Genomic DNA, 20,222 nt, shown 5'->3' on the forward strand with positions numbered 1-20,222 from the left:
TTTAATTATGTTTCTTTGGTTCATTGCACCAATCTTAGATATGGACCATAAAAATATGAAAATAAATAACATTATTGCAATTTAAATAATTATACTCTATTTTAAAAGAAAATACATTCTTTTCATATTATTTCCTTGGTAACAACATTAAACCAAAATATTAAAGGCTATATTTAACATTTTCTTGTAAGGGGCATAAGTGCAATTATTTTCCTAAAATTACTATTGATTATATAAAATCATTTTATAAAAGGCCATTTCAAATTGGTCATTCTCATTATTCAAAAGCCTATTATTCTGATTTGAATTGAAATCAACATGTCTTATTATGGCATATATAGAATGTTACATTATGTATTACTAAAATCAATATTTTTGCATTCAAGAAATACTGAAAAAATTAATGAGTGAGTTTAAAAAGAATTTTTCAAATATGTTAATTAATCCAATCTTGCTTCCCAAAGTTTTCAAGTGATTTTTATCCATGGGCATTTGGAACTTTTTTTTTTTTTTTTTTTTGGCAGTACGCGGGCCTCTCACTGTTGTGGTCTCTCCCGTTGCGGACCACAGGCTCCGGATGCACAGGCTCAGCGGCCATGGCTCACGGGCCCAGCTGCTCCGCGGCACGTGGGATCTTCCTGGACCGCGGCACGAACCTGTGTCCCCTGCATCGGCAGGCGGACTCTTAACCACTGCGCCACCAGGGAAGCCCCAGAACTTTCTTTATTTGGGAAATGCAGCAGAGATTGCAAATTATCTATTGAAAATCAGTTCTCTCCTTTTAGTAACAAAAAGAATGTATTGATAGATGCAAGAATATATGAATAAATTCAGCTATAAAAAACCCCCTTCATTTCTTGGCTTCCCTTTGCAAAAACAAGTAGTCAGAACATATATTGCAAAGTCATCTAGTGGGTCTTCGAGGAAAAGCTGGCACATTCCATGCTCCCTGCACCGGCAGGCGGACTCTCAACCACTGCGCCACCAGGGAAGCCCAGGATAGGTTACTTTTTGATAAACATTTTAGTATTCTTCATTGTCCATCAAGAGTTTTCCCCCTAAAAGTTTTCTATGTTTCACTCTATCATGTTAGTTCCTAAGAAAAAAATAGATTTATACTTTGACAATTTTAAATGTTCTTTTTTAGGTTTAAGGGTACATATTTATAGGACAAACCATGGTGTTTATATGTTATACACACAGAAAAATATAAGAAATAAGAATAAAATAAGAAATTCTCATGTATTTGAGAACTATTACTCCAGGGAGATCCTTCTATTAAACTTCCTATTTTTGTTTGTCTTTGAGATTATCTTATCTTAAAGCTTAGAAAAATAAGTTAATTTTTCTTCTATTCTTATTATGTATTACATGTTTCTCACATTAAAACAAATATGCATCAAAATATTCAGTTCAGATATCCTATTCAAATATATCTGGGTTGGAGAATATGACTTTCTTATTTAACCCATCCTTATTCATAAATCTCTTTGAATATTTTCAATTGTTCAATCTATTGAACAGTGAGGTCTTGGTTTATACACATTCAAAAATAAGAAAATAAGAAACTCCATTTCAGTCATGCATGACTAATCAAAGTTTCACCATATATATACATATATAGATAAAATAAGACTCTGCTGCTAAACACTTTTGTTTCCATTTCCACAGGGACTATTTGGAATGATGCTTTCTTTGTGTCAGTAAGTTCTTTATCTCTAAACCCACTACTTAATTGTTTTTGCAACAGCCCACTATTCCAGCCTGTTAGGATAATTTTGGATTTTAATACTTCCATCAAAATAATTTACTGTTATTCCTAGCTTCTTTAGTTCTGAAAATCTGTTTATGTGACTTCTGTGGTTTCATCCAACTGTCATATATGAAAGTATAAAGTGTGCTAAGTTCTATTTAAACAGAATGCGTTACTGTTACTAATAGGCTCAATTATTAAAAAATAAAAACAGCAAGATCACTGGGAACAAAGACCTGGCCAACAAAAAAACTATCTAAATTAGAAATGGCTTATCAAGCAATGTCTCTAAAATATTATGAACTATGTAATAAATAAATAGGTATAAATAATGAAATTTTCTGCTCAGTCTTTTTGTTTCCCACCCTCTCCATCACACGTAGTTTACATAATTTCCATGAATTTCTTCGTTGTTTTACTACCACATTTCTGTATCCCTAAACTAACACTAACTATACATATATACACATAGATACAAACATACATACATGTATACATACATATGTACACACATATACATATATATAATTACTTCCCAAGTTTTAATAGTTGTATGTCTGATTGTAGTTTATATATTCTCCTGAAGCTGTCTTTTAAATTTTTTTCTATTAAAGTTATTTCCTACATGTAATGTGTAACAGCAATGATCTTCTTTCATCAAAGCTGATGGACTACTATTCATACTGAGCATCTGTCTTACCAGCAGCAAAGGCTAATGCCACGATCCTTAAGGAAACCTACCAATGTCTTTGTGGCAAGTTAATAACAGTGCGTCCCTTCCACCCTGGAAATAACCACACTTCATCCTAATTGTGTTCACAAGTATTCAGTTATAAGTTTGCCTCTCCTGACAACAGACTTCACCCAGCGTCACTATCTGAGGTTCTCAGAAGTCTCAATTTACTAGAATGTGCTTCTGCTTAACATGCCTCATACTTAAGAGATCTACTTTATGGAAAATGTGGTGTTGCAGTGGGTATACTACCATGAATACACTGGTCCCAGCAAATGTTGTACCATCCAGAAGTTTCCATCCTGAAAGAGCAATGGGACAGCCTCTTGAAAATGTAGCAGAAACACCAGCTTGGAGATTATACCACATGAGGCTGGTGTATTATCTTTCATGGTGCAGAAAATTCCTTAAATCAATGGACACTGTATGGTTCTATAATTCCAAGAGGTAAAATAAATGGGCCTGGGAGTAAGACATTGAAGTAGGAGTGGCCCTGTTCTCAAAGACTGAGTCATTCTCAGTGACCTACTCGGGAAAGTAAAGTTTTCAGTCTTAGTCTTTGTAAATCTAAAATCCTCCTTTCCAAAGAGTGGAGTGTTATAAGGCAGACTTGAATGAAGACCAGGGACAAGAATCATATTCCAGACAGAGGGAATAGCAAGTACAAAGTCCTGATCTGTCTCAAGCAGTGTGAGCCAGACAGAGTACCAGTGGTTCATGGCATTCTTCTCATAGGTTCACACCCAAAAAGAAAAATTTTTTAATTTGATTTTTTTCCTAGCTGCTATATATAATTAATGTTTTTTTCCCTTATTTCTTTCTAAGTCCCTGTTCTGTGATTGTGTTCTCTCAATCAACTTTCTATATTTACGTTTTCTACAACCTTTAGCACAGTAAAAGGAGCAATGTGGTTAGGAAGAATTAGCCCTGGGCAGCTTTATTACTCTACAACTTACCAACCTCACTGGTATGAGTTCTAGTTCTATTTCTGCCAGGCATATTTTACCACTGACAGAATGGTTTACCTTATCCAGATGCTGGTCTAAACATGCACAATCTACTGAGTATTATGATCTTAAACTTTCCTACCCAAAGTGGCTGTTTTTCCCCACTGAACGATTTATCCTCTTGGAACTGATTTTAAATATTTGTTGAATAAATACATTATTATCATCTATAGCAGTCCTGTTTTTTAATCTCAGCCTGAAGTCTGTTCATATAACATTTAAAAAGCATTGCCTTCTTCCTATTGTTCTCCTATGTACATAAATTTACACTATTATTTAATTTATTAAATCTAATCATCTCTCCTGGCTTTCATGATCTGGCATAATATGATTTTGCTATACTTCAGCAATGATATTTTCCAGTATTTCTCAGGCACCTTAAGCAAGCTGCAGTGTGGTACATTTTCACCAGTGGCATTCCTAGGATTTTATTCATTCTATTCACAGTCTGTTTCTGAATGATCACCAAGGAGCTTCCTCTTCCACAGAGCCTTTTCCAGTTAAGGCTACGTACTTTCTCTCTCTGAAGTATATAGCATTTTAAAACAATAATAAAATGATTTCAATTATTTTATGCCAATGTTTTATTATATCTAATTTCTTTTTAAGTCAGTATTCACATATATGTGTATTTGTGTGTATACTTCCTTCTCTTGCATCCCTCACAAATCCTAGAAATGCTGAGTGAAAAACAGATATTTAGACAAAGTGAATGCCTTATAGTTAATTGGTTAATTTGTCATTCTGGACTTCATTTCCTTATTTGAAAATCAGAGATAGAAATAGTCGGTTTTATTGTATTTCAGACCCATGTTAGGAAATAGTTGTGGCCAGATTATTTGTAATAATGGTCACATGATATGGACTGAGATAGCCTGATTTGGAATCATCATTTTTTGGCTATTAACTGTGTAACCTTAAGCAAGTTACCCTCTCTGATTCTCTGTTATACCTCATCTTTATTGTACAACTCATAGATCTGTAGAGGGGAATAATAATGATCGTCATCACCATCGTCAATGCTAGAAATAATAATTGTATTTATAGGGCACTCACTGTATGCCAGAAACTGTCCTAAGAACACTCAAGATAAGGAGCTTATTAATGAATTTCAATAATGTTAGTAGCCAGTGGAAGTCTTGAGTCTGGAATGATTTATTGAGAAATTATGTGGCTCCTCTTCTAGCTCACAAATGGTATTATATCAGAATTCTCAGCAAATCAGTAGACAGAAATGATATATAATATTCAGAGTCCATTCCTTGTCAAGAACTAGAGCAGTGGATCAGAATTAAAATATTTGTCAGTGAAAGTGGGTACTTTCATTGTATGAATCTAATAGTCTAGTATAGGCTATTGTAGAACATGTAAAATTCATATTTTTCAAAAACCCACTATTTAGAAGGGAAAATAGGAACATAACTGCTTTCCCACTTTGACAAAACCCTTTCTTTATATTAACTGTAATTTGGTAAATATATTTGTGCCATAGTTAATAGTTAGAAATCTTGATAGATAATAATTTTTGCCAGTAAGGATTTATAGAGTACACCTTTTTCAGGCTTTAAAATGATTCCTGAAACAGTGTACAAATTTATTTGAGAATATAATACTTATAAAAAGTTAATTATAGGAGTCTATTAACAAAGTAAGACAAGAGGAAAGCATAAAACAGTTTGTTCACAATTCATTGTGAAATACATAGCATGCAACAGCAATTAACTCTGAATGAGAAGCTGAGTATCTTACTCAACTTGATGTGTCGTTGTTACCCATTGAGAGTACATTTTTTATTGCATCATGTTTTGTCTCCCATGCAACTGTTGGCACTCAACATGAGACATGAAGAAAAGCATGAATATTTCCATAGATGTCTGAAGGTTTTTGACGGGAAAACAGTTGGGAAATAATTTTAAGTAGATGCAACAAGTTAATGCTAAAATCAATAGCTGCATTTTTATTCTTAAATAGAGTTATCATGAATTAGTACAGTGTCATAGGCAGTTATAAAATATTCTGAACAGCTAGGATCTCCAGCATTCCTAGGAAGAGTTTATTGGTTGTCGGCAAGCTATATCACAAGTGAGAGATTTATAAAAAAAAATAATAATTAGTATCCAGCCTTGATTTAAGTATAAAATTAAGAAAAATGTCGAAAGCAAAACAGTGACAACAATTGATGGAAAAGTGCTGAATAGGATATTAAAATGAAATTTAAAATAATAGATAAAATAAAAGTTCATAAATGTCAGAAGGGTTTATAGACTTGACTATAATAAAAATTAATTAAAAAAAGAAAAGACAGGCATCCAGATTGGAGGGAAAAAGTAAAACTTTCTGTATTCACATATGACATGATCTTGTATGTAGAAAACCCTAAGCAATCTCCTAGTAAACTATTGTAACTAAAAAGTGAGTTCGGAAAGTTTCAGGATACAAAATTAACACAAAAATCCATTGTGTTTCTATACTGGCAGTGAACAATTTGAAAATAAAATTAAGAAAACAATTACATTCACAAGAGTATCAAAAGAATAAAGTTCTTAGGAATAAATTTAACAAAAAAGGTGTAAAACATATACTCTGAAAACTACAAAAGATTGTTGAAAAAAATTAACAAAGATCTAAATAATGAAAAAACATCCTGTGTTCATGGACTGGAAGACTTAACAGTTAAAATGGCAATACTCCCTTGGACTTCCCTGGTGGCGCAGTGGTTGAGAGTCCGCCTGCCGATGCAGAGGACACGGGTTCGTGCCCCAGTCCGGGAAAATCCCACATGCCACGGAGAAGCTGGGCCCGTGAGCCATGGCCGCTGAGCCTGCGCGTCCGGAGCCTGTGCTCCACGACGAGAGAGGCCACAACAGTGAGAGGCCCGCGTACCGGAAAAAAAAAAAAAAAAAAAAAAAAAAAAAGGCAATACTCCCCAAACTGATCTATAGATTCAACATAATCCCTAATAGCATCTCAACTACTTTCTAGAAATAGATGAGTTTGATCTAAAATTCATATGGAAATGCAAGGCAGCCAGAATAGCCAAAACAATATTTAAAAAGAAGAACAAAGTAGAAGGACTCATATTTCCAGATTTCAAATCTTACAACAAAGCAAGAATAATCAAGACTGTGATACAAGGGTAGACATATATATTGATACAAGGGTAGACACATAGATGGATGGAATAGAACTGAGAGTCCACAAATAAACCCATACAACCTTGGTCAACTGATTTTCCAAGGGTACAAAAACTATCCAATGGAGGGAAAATAGCATTTCGACAAATGGTGTTGGGACAGCTAAGTAATCACCTCACACCATCAAAATGCACCGAAGACCTAAATGTAAGAACTAAAATTATAAAATTCTTACAAGGAAACTTCTAAAAAAATCCTAATTTGAGCTGAGCAAATAAGTCACTTTAATATACATTGAAAGCAAAAAGGAAACAAGAAAGCATCTATATTATTAAAACAACTATTTAAATCTGACTTACAACTAATTCTATTAGATATTATGTCAAATTATCTAACTAAATGCCTCAAGGCACTTTTTCTCCCCACCCTCACTTCAGTTTTGCTTATAACATGTATAGGAAGTATCTGTGACTATTTGAACCCCCATAGTAAATGGAGAACAGGATAGAGAACCAGTATTCTAATATATTCTTTATGCATCATATCCTTAAAAAAGAAGCTATTTGGAAAAGAAGGTGGAGTAACGTCTTCCAGGTCAATATATGATACTATGGTTTATGAACATATGTTTTGATATCAGACATTCTGCTCATAAATTCTTTATCTTAATAACTTTATGATCTTAAATCATTTACACTCTGTGTTTCACACATTTTTCTGTCAAATGGGATTAATTTCTAGATCATATAATAGTTGCACAGGTTGGCATCATTTTGATGCCTTATGTAAAACTTGCTATGTCTCTGCACTGGTAAATGTTTAAGGATAGACTGGAATATTTTACTAACATGGTATGTTGGCATTTTGTTTATACTAAATTAAAAACAAAACAAAAATACAGCAAATGAATGTCCAACCAGCATCTCAGGAATCTACCACCCAAAACAAACATTAAAAGTTTACCAGAAACGCAAGACATAATTTGCTCTGAAATGAGGTTTAATTCTCTTTCTTTATTTTTCAGCTTTATTGCTGTATTATGATTCATAAATAAATTTTTATATATCTAAAGTGTACAATGCAATGATTTAAATATATATTCTTTGGTATATAATTACTAAAATCAGATTAATTAGCCCATTTATCACCTTTCATACTTAAATTTGTGTGTGTGTGTGTTGACAGTACTCAAGGACTACTCTCCGAGCAAATTTCGAGTACACAATACATTATTATTAATTGCAGTCATCATGCCATATATTAGATTCCTACAGTTTATTCACAGTATAACTGAAGGAAGACAGAGAATTTTAAAAGGTCAAAGAAGTTTAACTTTCGACAAAAACCTGCAGTTCTCTTAAAAGTAAGGTATAAGTATGGCAGGCTGAAATGGCAGCTGTTGAAACAAAATCCTGAGAAGTTTCATTGTATAGTGAAAAGTGGTGTTAAAGGAACAGAGGAAGCCTTGGTCAGTGGGACTTTTAATAGAAACTATGACAGATTTAAAAAAAACCTAGGACATAAATATAAATATATATATATGAAAGTATATTCCAAACATTCATATGTACACATGTGCAAACTTCCCGTAATTAACAAGGAACATGGCAGATTAATGTGATTGTTTCAAGAAGCTTTCAAAAGCCAGTTTGAACCAGGAATAGTTATTTGAGTTGACTCTTTATACCTCATGAGATCAGCCTAACACTAATTCAAGCCCTGTTGTCTTAATGATAAGAACAAACAGACTATAAGCTTGATTTATAAGTCATGTAATAATCAACTATGAACTTTGGTTTCCTATGCTATGGTAATAAAGGTGTCTTGAATTTAGAAGTTTCTAGTACAGACAGAAAGGTTGATGAGGTGATAATTTGCCAGGATTATAAATCATTATGTTCTTACTATAGAAATACTTCTTCAGTTCTTTGTTGTGATAGTGTATTTGGCTTCTGTCTCTTGTTTATGTTTTTTTTTATGATTAAGATTTGTTTTTATGGAGACAAAGCAATTGTGTTTTTTTCAGGTTGACATATTAGATTCTCTTTTAAAAAACTTTTAGATACTTCTATAGGCCTTTGCTTTGCATATATGTTTTACAAATAGTGATTAACTAAGTACACTTGTTATTTCATTGTATAAAGCACCTACAACTGTACGAAATGGAATAGATTTGTCTTTCCCTACAGCATATTTAGCTAACATATTAGCTTCTGTTTTTGATGTTTATGCCTCTAAGATAAATGTGCTATGTATTTATAGCAGCCACACATCAGTTAAAACAATATATAAAATTCCTCACAAACATTACTTATCTTGTATATGAAACTCATTATTATTACTTCTTTTACCAAATTTGCTCTTTCTCTGACTAAATTAACTGTAGAATTTTTGATTTCTTAAGCATTCTCATTGCTTAAATTTTATTTCTTTCATATATATTTCTGCCAGTCTACCTTATAGAGAAGTTAAGTGCTCAGGCATAAATGTTTTCAAAACGTTCTTTGTAGCAGTGGGTTAAAATATTTATATCTTTTTACTTGTGACAATTGGGGAAAAAGTAAAAAACCTACAAATTTTTCTGTGCTGAGAAGCTAATCAGATAATGTTTTCTTTTATGATTTCTAATCAAGGAGTTTTATTATTTATGAATTTAAGAATAAGGCACCTCTGGAGATTACTTTCAGAAGGGAAAACTTCTCTTTGAAATAGTATCATTGACACTTGATATTCGTTGCCTGCTTACAAGGTGTTGGGAATTGTCTAGGCACTTTAAGTGTGTATCTTATTTAAGTTCCATTGTACTTCTCTCAAAAAATAAGCTTTTAACAAATTAAACTGAGAGAGAGAGAGAGAGGGAAAGAGAGAGAGAGAATTTAAGTAAGTTCCACAAGACCACACAGCTACTAAATGGCAGAATAAGAATTCAAACTCATACATCTGGACAGCAGAGCTTGAGGTCCTGACCACTGACCTTAACTACCTCCCAAGAGAAAATCAAATGAAAAGGAATAATATGTTATTGATAATACTGATGGAGCTTTGAAATTCTATTCCTTTAATGTGGCATTGAATATATCTTTAAAGTGATACAACTAGCTGAAATGGCTGAAGTTTCATAACAGAAAATTAAACCACATGATAGCAAAAAGATACTTCACTGAGAAGGAGATATGATACTTTCCCTTGGCATTTGGACTACTATTTGACGATTTTTAAGTAACTATTTTTAAAGAGTTCAGAAATACATATAGATCTGTAAGAATGAGCATACACTGTTAGATTTCTGCAGTGCCATATATGAAGTCCAAATAGACTGTTTCTTTCCAGTGTTACACACAACTTTAAAATGTATGTAGGACCTTTACTATTTTAATCCACATTTGCATTGCTATTTGCCTGCACTTAGAAATCCAAATATAGAATAATCTCGTGAATTTATTAATAAAGAGATTTTGAAGTTGAGTCTTTTGGTGCCACCTTCTGGCATGAATTATTGTGTAAAATATTCCAACAAAGCTTCTAATGGTTAAACAAGTTAAATTAGATGGTTTTATGTCTGTTCAGTATATAAATTTCTACTTCAAGGTGAATTTACTTGCACTGAGGTCAATATAGAGAAGAAACGTGTGAAAGGGACTTGAACTGTACCAAGGCAATATTCAGGCTCCAATACAATGCTTATCATGTACATAGGGAGAAAAAAAACTAACAGGAAAAGTAGTGACATTAAAAAACACTACTAAAAAACAAAAAACAAAAAAACAAAAAAACCCCACTACTTTATGATTATTTTATTAACTTTATTAACTTAATGTTGCCACTGAATTTATTTAAAATGTTATTTTTTTCTGAACAACTAAATACAGAACTCAATACCTTTAATTGTTCTTTGAATTAACTGCATTTGATCCAGTACTTTTTTTATTAATATCTTTATTGGAATATAATTGCTTTTACAATGTTGTGTTAGTTTCTCCTGTATAACAAAGTGAATCAGCCATACATATACATATATATCCCCATATCTCCTCCCTCTTGCATCTCATTGGCATGACCCAAAGGTGCATTTATTGGGGTCCACTGAATTTGTTTTTAAATTCTAGCTGTAATAGCATTAGATGCTAATGGTTTCCTGGAAAAATAGGTCATCACCATTAGACAAAACTTTCTTACCTTACCTTTCCCTCCAGAAATTATTTTTCTGTTTTTATCAGAGGAGTGTGTGGTAAATAAAGAAAGCATAATATTAAGTTTTGTGCAATAAATGACATACTAATGCAACAGAAATAACCTGAGTAGAGTGTTATAAAGTAGTTTGTAAAAGTTAAAGTACTGGATCATATCCCCTCCTAACTTTTACAAATTACTTCGTAACACTCTACTCAGGTTATTTCTGTTGCATTAGTATGTCATTTATTGCACAAAACTTAATATTATGCTTTCTTTATTTACCACACACTCCTCTGATAAAAACAGAAAAATAATTTCTGGAGGGAAAGGTAAGGTAAGAAAGTTTTGTCTAATGGTGATGACCTATTTTTCCAGGAAACCATTAGCATCTAATGCTATTACAGCTAGAATTTAAAAACAAATTCAGTGGACCCCAATAAATGCACCTTTGGGTCATGCCAATCTTATTATTATGCACATTTTACACTGAATTTAACCATTCACTAGGAAACCAAAGTGGAAACTTCTGAGTACAAGCAATTTTTTAGCTTTTCCTTATTACTAACTCATCATTATTGTTATTATTAATATTAGTACACCTTTTCAAATACACCAATTTTATAAATTTGAAAAAAAAGCCTTTTAGTTTTCTCTTTAAAAATTTGGAACACCATCTACCCCAATTTCCTACATATGCTTTTTAAAAAAATTTTGCCAGTTATTTTCCCCTATTGAGATTTTATTTATTTACTTCATATTTAGTTTTGTTAAGATTATAATTAACAATTCCTTCCTTCCTTCCTTTTTCTCTTCCTTTTCTCTTTTTCGCTTTTGTTCTTTCTTTTTTTGGTTTAATGTTTTAACTTTTGTATATATGCATAAATTTACTTTCATTTTCTTAGAAAGCATAGTCCAAGAAATTTAGCCCAATAATCTCAATATAGAATTCAACTATCTATAAGTATCTATGTGTCTATGTGTTATTCTATCTATTGTCTATCTGCCCTTGACATTACGATATTTTTAAATTGATCAAATAATTTCAGTACATGGTTCTTTAGTCAATATTTTGTCAATAATGTGTTTTTAAGATTTACATAATTAGATACCTAAGTCATAAAAGTACCTAAATCATAGTACCCTAGGAGATAATGCATCTAAAATATTTAACACAATGCTTAAATAACTTAAATAATAAGTTAGTTACTATCATTAATAATACTTCATATGTGTAGGGAATTTTAAGTATTTCTACATATATTAGCTTAGATTATTTTTATAATTAACTTGAAATTTGTTCATATCAACTTCAAATTTATTATCAAAATGACTCAACTTCATTTGAACATATGTTTTGTACTTCAATATTATGTAGTCACCATTTTTCTTTCTTTTTAAATTTAGTTTAGATGTTGTTGTTGAACTTTAGTCAATATCAAAACAGGCCTTTCCAGCTAAAAAATATGGAATGTGTAATTTATAAATAATTTATTAAGACACAAAGGAAAATTCTGAGTACCAAGGTTGAATACGGAAATTTTTAATAGTGGACTAAATATTTAACTGAATATATGCAAGTGGCAAACTTTTTTTCAAGATACTGTCAAATATCTTTAAATAAAACATGCCACTATGGTATAGCCACTATGGAAACCAGTATGGAGGAATCTCAAAAAATTAAAAATAAAACTACCATATGATCAAGAAATTCCACTTCTGGGAATATATATTAAGAAACAAAAATGTTAACTCAAAAGATATCTGCACCCCCATGTTCATAGCAGTATTGTTTACAATAGCCAAGCCATGGAAACAACTTAAATGTCCACCAATGGACAGATGGACAAAGAAGTTGTGATATATATAATACAATAGAATAATATTCCATTGTGTGTGTGTGTGTGTGTATACACTGATAAGATGTTAGAGAAGATGGATGTTAGATGAAACTCTTGTAATCTCTTCACAATATATGTAAATCAAACCATCATGCTGTACACCTTAAAATTGTACAGTAATGTATGTCAATTATTTCTCAATAAAACTGGGGGAAAAAATCTCTACCTAGACATTTTCCATTTATAATAATTCTACAGAAAAGCCCCATGGAATTAATTTGTTAACTATTTGCTCTCCTTAAGATTGGCTCACTTATATTACACTCAGTATATTTATCTCTTAAAAATGACAATCACGTGCCATTAAAGCCAAAAATGATAACCAACCACAGTTTCCAAGTTGCCAGGTGTGATATGAATGTTGTTGAAATGTTAATGTCTTTTATGCAGATGGAAGAGAAGTGAAATGTGGACTTTGTTCTCCTTCACTTTAAAGCTAATAAAACAAATAAGCAAATGTAGCAAGAGCTAATCTAAATTTCTGTGAATTATTTTTGAATTTAGCCTTCATAAATTCAATGAGCCCTGGAAATGAATTTGGAAATGCCACATATAATAGCATAGAATTTTTTCAATAACCAGCTATTTAAATCCTGAAGCTCTTTTTTCTATTATTAAGACTTCACTCTAGTTTAACTTCCCTTAATAACTTAAATATTTAACTACATAAAATACTGACAAGTTGTTTTGAATAATTTATTTAACAATATGCTGTAGACATAAATGAATGAATGAATATAAGAAATGCATTTCACTGAGACAAAGTTTCTGGAACTAACTTCTTGTGTGACCTTGAAAAGTCTTTTAACTTCTCCAAGGCTTCATTTCTTCATGTGTGAAATAAGGGGTTTGGAGTCAATAGCCCTTTCAATCTTATCAGCTCTGAAATTCTCTGAGCATATGCTCTGCCAACTAAAGGAATATGAATGTAATTGGACACTTTATTGTATGAATTTACTTAGTTCTGGTGGCTGGAGGAAAATCTCAGAATAAATAAATAAGTAGGACGGACAAACATTTGTGTATTGTACAGTCCTCCTTTGTCTCACGGTTATACTAGTGAATTCTGTGTTTCAGACTCTCAAAGAGAAGTTAAGAACATCCTGTAGATTATTCTCATCCAAGCTTTTACCAATCTTGACCCACTGATAGAAATTCATCAGAGTATAGCGGAGGAGGAGGCACATGTTGATATTTTGTTTGATGAAGTCCCCCAAGATGATGAGATTCAAGAGTGTGAGTGGGTTCTGTGATTAGCAGGAACCTCTTAAATTGTAGGACCTGTGGCAAGTTAGTGGAGTGTGTGTGTGTGTGTGTGTGTGTGTGTGTGTGTGTGTGTGTGTTAAAATGTTTACTAATGAGAATCCATGGAAAACACAAAACTTCTCCTGCCCAATGCTGGTACAAAGAAGTGGAGCTGCTTGCCTTTTAAATGCTCATAGATTATGGCCATTCAGAATAGCAGGAGTAGCAACCATAATAGTTTGCCACAGAAGAAGTGAGAGTCCATTTGTTACATTTATTTATTTATTATTTTTGGCTGTGCTGGGTCTTTGTTGCTGCACGTGGGTAAGGCCTCTAATATTATTGTAATCCTACAGAAAAAGGAAATATCTTTCATAAGGATTGTTATGGTCTAAATTATATTCCTCCAAAATTCATATTTTGAAGCTTTAAACTGCATGAAACCAAATTTAGAGATAGGGACTTTAAGGAAGTAAAGTTAAATGAGATCGTAAGGGTAGGGCCTCAATCCCACAGGATTGGTGTCCTCATAAGAAGAAGAGACACCAGAGAGCTTGGTCTCTTCACATGTGCACAGAGGAAAGATTATATCAGGGCACAGTGACAGGAGGCCATCTGCAAACCAGGAAGAGAGGGCTCCCCCGAAGTCAACCCTACTGGCACCTTGATCTTGGACTTCGAGCCTCCAGAACGGTGAGAAAATAAATGTTTGTTGTTGAAGCCTCCCATTCTTACTATGATATCTTGTATGGCAGCCTGAGCTGACTAATATAAAGACTTCTTTTTAATTCAATCAGAGTAGTCATTGGGGGCTCAGAGTCAAATTTAAATTTCATTAAGAAACCCCACATTTGTCCTTGGAGTAAGAATATTTCAATTCATTTCACTAATGGGTACTTTGAACAGTGTTTGACCTTCAACAGTGTTTGAAGAACAGTGACAGTTTCTTTTCTTCCTCTATAGGTAAAGTTATTTTATTTTTCCTTTGGCTTATTTTAAGATTTTTTTTTTTTGCTTTTGTTTTCTACAGTTTAAATATTATATGCCTAGCTAAGAGTCTCTGGCATTTTTCCTGCTTGGTGTGTTGTCTGAGCTTCCAGATCCGTGGTTTGGTGCCTGTAATTAATTGTGGAAAATTCTCAGCTACTATTTCCTTTTTATTTTAAATTCCTGCTCCTTTCTTTTCTTCTCTTTCCTTCCCTCCTTCCTTCCTTCCTTCTTTCCTTTCTTTCTTCCTTCCTTTGCTTCTGATATTCCAGTTACACATAAGTTACACATTTGTAATTCTTACACAGTTATTGGATACTCTGTCTTTCCATTCCTTTTTCTCTCTGCATTTCAATTTAGGGAGTTTTATTGGTGTATTTTCAAGTTCAGCAATTCTTTCCTCAGCCTTGTCATGCTGACTGGTAAGCACCTCAAAGTTAATCTTAATTTCTGTTACAGTGCTTTTGATAGCATTTGCTTCTGATTCTTTCTTAGAGTTTCCATATTTCTGCTTATATTGCTCATCTGTTCTTGCATGTTATCTAATTTTTCCACTTGTGCCCTTAACATGAGTCATAGTTATTTAAATATCCTGTGTGTTAATTACAACATCAGTGTTATATATGAGTTTGGTTCTGATATTTTATTTGTGTCTTGAGTGTATGTTCCTGCTTTTTGGTATGCCTTGAAATCTGTTGTTGAAAGCCTGGGATATTATAATGGATAATAGGAATTGAGGCAAATAAGCCTCTGGTGTAAGTATTCATGTTTATCTGGCTAGAACTTAGTGTTTAATGTTTGTTTTAGACAGAGGTACCAGAGGCTTCAAATTTCTTAGTGGTCTGTTTTTGTCTCCCTTCTTGACTTTAGGCTTTCCTAAGGACTCATTTTATTAAAAAAAAAAAAATGAAGTAGATTTTTTTTCCTTTTATATGCAATGATTTGTGAATGACCTTTTGCAAAATAAAGGCCATGATAGTAATATGTGTAATAATATCTTATTAAAAGGGCTTCCTAAATGAGTTATAAAACAGATGTAGTTTTGAAAATGCTCAGAGCCAGTTTTGGTTAAGAAATATCTTATTAAATATCTGATTTAATTACTGGAATTTAGATCCAGGATAATATTTCACCTTCTCGAATCTGATTACTTGAGAATTTCTTATTAAAAGTACCTTGCTAAAAAAACTAGGCTGCTTTCTGGAATTTTTCATTGCATTTCCAAGTCAGAGAAAGCAACTTCCTCAAAGAGAGAAAAAGTCCTGCAAGTAAGATGATTAAAAAAAAATACTCTGCTAAGATGCCATTCATTCAGTGACCATCATTTACCAGATTTTACTCAAATTTCATTTACTATCTATATACAGATGGGGGAAAATTTGAGGAAAAAAGATCAAGCACAATTCTAGGTAAGTGATTTCATGCCAAACCACAGGTCATGAGTGCATATATGCAGAATAAAGTATCAAAGAACATAAGAATTGCCTCGGTCCTTAAATGCTATAGGTTCACTGCTTCCAACAATTTTGATGTTGGAATGCTATTCTCTTGAAATCTGAGAAATACAGAATTCGTGTTCGAATATGTTTGGAAAATATTTTGAGCCATATCTACCTCACTCATTTGCTCAGTCAAGGTTCCAACATGTCTCACACTAACTTGTTTTAAATCATGCATTACCGATGAGAGTTATATCACCTCCCCCCAAGGAATGAATATTGGCTCTTGGGGGCTGAAAAATTCTTAGATAATACAATAGTTTGTGGCCCTCCCAAGCTAAACTCTACTGGACAACAAAGACAGATATTTGTTTGTGGTATTAAAATTCCATGGGTGGGAAGGGGGATTAAAAAATATCTAAAAGTCTCTTTAGGAGATAAAGAAAATTAGATTGTGAAATGCTATTTCTAAAGCATTTTCCCCTAAATTTGTAATTTATGGCACTTCTATAAAAATTAATAGCATAAAAATTATATACAATTTCCCTAATATATATTAAGGAAAATATCATTAACAGTAGTATTCATTTAGATAGCCATTGGAAATTTAGGTGATCTTTGGGGAAAAATGAAGTATACTCAATTCACATCATAAATCATGCAATTCCAGAAGGTTTAAAAGAATAAATGTTTACATATTAGTAGGCTTACTTTTCAGGCAAGTGGGTAAGTGGAGAACAGACAAAAGCCAAAACAAAGATGTTTACTTTGACTTCAAAATCTCTTCTGGCGTACTGAATTTTCTCCAAGAATTTGATTCTACCTCTTTAAAAGAGAAGTACTGAAGGCTTTTCCCTCCTTACCTAAAATACTGGGCTTTCTGCACAGAAATAAAATTTTAAAAAAAGACCTGAAGCATTTTAAGAAAGTTTTCACTATCTCCCTTTATTCAGCCTCCCTTCTCCTCCTGTGATCTTGCCTGCTGTTTAGAGACAAACCCTCTGGTTTCCACAGGGTACCCACTGCACTGTGCTCCACACCACAGCCTAGGCTGCAACTTCCTCCCTTGGTTTCTTCTACTGGTGTTCACTCTTTTACATGTTATCTTCTACAAACTTATTGAATTATGTTCAGTGATGAACATACTCTTCTTCCACTTACTATAATTAATTCCTTTTTTTTAAAACCACTATTCTAACTTTACTAATATTTCAAAGGAGAAGAAAACAAAATGTTTTTCTCAGTCCTCCACCCTAAATCTCTCATGAACTGTTGTTAAAAAATAACTAAAATTTTGATTTCATTCAAGCAATCTGTATTTATACCAATAGTCACCCTATCCAAGCAAGCCTTAATTCCCCTGTGGAGAGAGAGATTTCACTGCTGGCTCCTCTGAATGAAGAAAACATGAGGCAGAAGTGGTGCAATGCTGTTGATATGTTTTAGGCCATAAAATCCACAAAAATTAGCTTTAGATTGTCCTTTTTCATAATTTTATATAGTTTTACTAAATCAGGAACACATGATAATTTATTTTATAAAACACATGCACCTCTAAAGCAATGGTTGAAGACTTTTTAGAAATTTCAAAATATTCAATTAAAACTAATACATTAGCATACTAAGATATTATCTTTACTTAGAATTCATAATAAGAATATCAAATTTCAAAGAAACTTAGGATCTTATAAAATAAATGGGAATGTATTTATATACAAATATATACAAGTTTTAGTAAAAGTGTTTTAAATTAAAGATAATATTTTTGGTGGAGTAAAATGAGTGTGTGTGTATATATATATATATGTATATATGTAGTGAATGTGCATATATAATTGAACATATATACATATATATTTATTTTTTTTATATTTTATATATTATTTAGTATGAGGTGTTTAATCTTGCAGATATTAACAAGAATGTTTCATATAAACAAAACCTGTGAGTGGATGTAAAGTATGACACTTTTAACATTCAATACCATAAAAACAAATTCAGTATAAGAACAAATTATGCAGTAAACAGATTGTTTTTGTTTTTAAGCAAAGTCTTTGAAATGTGCTATTACTGTACGATAACTTTAGAATAAATTATGAGTGTTTTGATATCATTTATGTGTTATTGAAAATAGTAAGGAAAAACAATGTTTTCAACACCTCATTTGCATTGATGCCTCTTTGATCACTTCATTAAAAATGTGTTAATTGAATGGAATGTATATTCATTGAGAAAGCTGACTCCATTCTAGTATATATGGTTCATACTATTTACATGTGAATTTAAACAAACAGCTAAAAAATATCTGCTGCTTAAATGATATGGGAGAAATTAGCTAACATTTTTCTGGATGCTACTACCATGAAAGCATGCGTTACTACAATTTTAACAAAGGTAATTAATTTTTAACATTTTATTATTTACTGGAAAGATATATATTTTCAGCGGCACCCAAACATAAATACATTTTTATTACCCTTCATGTAACAGAAGTAAGACATTATAAAGACTCTATAACACTAATGAGAATTATAGTGCCACAGTATTCCATATATAGCTGATAAGTGTTGGACTCCATCTAAGAAGACTGGATCAAAAAGACCTGTAGCACACCTTGGTCATAGGCCAGTTTCACCTATGACAAAATCACAGAACATTCAACACATGACAGCATTTTAGCAAAGAAAAATAGAAGTTAGTTTTTAAAGTAGAGGAGGCACTTCTTTTTTGGTAGTGTAATTTTGTGGAATTTTTCTATATAAAGTCTCTCAAAATAATTTTCAAACCAAAAAAACAGTGTTTCTCATTTTAACTTGAAAAATGTCCCCAGCTACAAACAAAGCATTTTTTGGACTTGTTCTGTTTTCTACACTCACTTTCTTCACAAGAGTTTATCATGAGGCTTCAAAGAACATCTGAAACTTGCAACTCCTACATGTTGTCTTCAGCCTAGACTTTTTCCATAAACTTTGGACCATAAATCTAATTCTATATTTCACACTTCCACTTCGTTACCCAACAAGCAACTCAAGCTTAAAATGTTGAATTTGCTCTATCCCGAGGCTTTCTCTTCTCAGTTATTGCCAACCTCTACCTTTTGATTGCTCAAGTCAAAAATATTGGAAACATCCTTGACATTTATCTTCCTTTTAGACAATTTGATCCATCAGGAAATCCTACTGCTTCTACAATTTGCCACCATCTCCACTGCTCTGTCACCCTCATCCAAACTACTGTCATCTATAGACTCTGCTATTATATGTGTCTGCTTCTACTCTTGTCCCCTGTAGATTACTGAATACACCTAAATAGAGATCCTCTGTGATGCTGTGAATTATATCATGTGTCCTCTCAAAACCAATCAAATTGCAAATTACATCAAATCACTTGCCTCTAGCATCTAATAGCTTACCTTTCTGACCTCATTTCCTTCTGTTCTCTTCTTTTATTACTTTGCTCCAGCCACCTCCTTGCTTTTCTCATTCATATAAAAACTGTCTACATCTTAGGACTTTTGCATTTGCTTTTTCCTCTCATGGAATATTTTTCTCCCATATCTCTAAATGCCTAGCTGCCTGATATCCATCTTCTCTTTTCTTTTTTTCACTAAAATGTCATCCCTTCCTAGATACTTTTCATTTACCGTCTAAATGAACTTGCAAATCACCATCCTCCTCCATGAACTCCTTAACCCCAGTTCTGATCTGTTTATCATCTGTTTCACCTCACTAGATTGTGGGGTTCATGAGATCATTATTTCCCTCCTATCCCTAATGTATCAAAAAAGTTTGACATGTAGAAGGTGCTAAATATTGTATATATCATTGAATGAATGAAAAAATGAATTCATATT

The sequence above is a fragment of the Delphinus delphis genome, chromosome 5 (assembly GCF_949987515.2).
Source record: "Delphinus delphis chromosome 5, mDelDel1.2, whole genome shotgun sequence".
In the NCBI taxonomy this organism is placed as follows: Eukaryota; Metazoa; Chordata; class Mammalia; order Artiodactyla; family Delphinidae; genus Delphinus; species Delphinus delphis.